Below are 1,259 nucleotides of genomic sequence, written 5' to 3'. Positions count from 1 at the left end.
AACAAACTAAGCAGAAGAAAGGACCCTAACCAAAATGTTCAATCCCCATCCTGAAAGGCAAAGTGAATGGACATCAGAAGAAAAAGAAAACAGGAAACAACCTAGGAATCTGCCACAGAGGGCCTCTGAAAGCCTCTGCCATGCAGACTGTCAAAGCAGATGCTGAGCTTGATGGCCAACTGTCCTTCAGAGTGAATGGAATTTTATGTAAGAAGTGGAAAATAGTGAGAGCTGGAAAGGACAGGAACTCCACAAGGAGAGCAACAGAACCATAAAATGTGAACACAGGGAACTTTCCAGAGACTCATACTCCAACCAAAGTCTATTCATGGAGATAACTTAGAACCCTGACAATGCTGCCACTTCTGATGAGATCTGATAGACTAAGATCAGAAAGGAGAGGAGGACCTCCCCTATCAGTGGACTTGGGGAGGGGCATGCATGCAGAAAGGGAGGGAGAGGGGAACCAAGATGGGAGGAGAGAGGGGCTTATGGGGGGATACAAACTGAATAAAATGTAATTAATAAATTTAAATAAAAAATATGGAACTCTACATGAATTTGCATGTCATCCTTTATTGTGGGCCATGCTAATCTTCTCTGTATCATTCCAATTTTAGCATATTTGCTGCCAAAGTATGCAACACATATTTATTTCAAGTGGTCAGTAATATATTCACTTGTAGCTGACTTGTGAGTCTCACATTATCAGAGATTCAATCATTATTTGGTAAATGCACATACTTGTCCTCAGTCAGTGGATTATTTTTTTGTGAAAATGCTCCCTGGCCAAGGCAAATCTTGGAACAAAAAGCATTTAATTAGTACATTGCTTGTATTGTTAAAGAAGCCATCCATTATATCACCTCAGCAAACAATCATCTTGTTGTAGTCCTCCACCAAATCTGAGAGCTTTTCATACTGAACCAGAAGTTGCAGGTAGAGAGAGGGAGACAGAAAGAGAGCACTAGAAAGACAGATTCAGAAATAGAGATACCTAGACCAACATAAACAATAGTATAAAATGACAGAGACTGAGAGACAGACATTCCTTCTGTCTGATCACTTTCATTGGCATATCAACCTCAAAGCTCACCCTCCCATAATATAAATCCAAAAGAAAATATACATTTTTTATTATTTTTATTTTAGTTTTTATAAATTACACTTTATTCACTTTGTTTCCCCTCAAAAAAACTTCATCTGTTCCCAATCCCACCTTCCCTTCCCCTTCTCTACACATGTCCCTCCCCAAGTCC

General features: G+C 39.5%; 1 non-coding gene across 1 annotated transcript; it reads right to left on the bottom strand.

Moving 5' to 3' along the window:
• Positions 1–537: 537 nt before the first annotated feature.
• Positions 538–644, bottom strand: LOC132651711 (U6 spliceosomal RNA). The gene has a single exon (XR_009589294.1). It is a non-coding gene; the product is annotated as a U6 spliceosomal RNA (small nuclear RNA).
• Positions 645–1,259: the final 615 nt, after the last annotated feature.

This window comes from Meriones unguiculatus (assembly GCF_030254825.1).
Source record: "Meriones unguiculatus strain TT.TT164.6M chromosome Y unlocalized genomic scaffold, Bangor_MerUng_6.1 ChrY_unordered_Scaffold_23, whole genome shotgun sequence".
Classification (NCBI taxonomy): domain Eukaryota; kingdom Metazoa; phylum Chordata; class Mammalia; order Rodentia; family Muridae; genus Meriones; species Meriones unguiculatus.
This window is presented reverse-complemented; position numbering and strand designations above follow the sequence as displayed.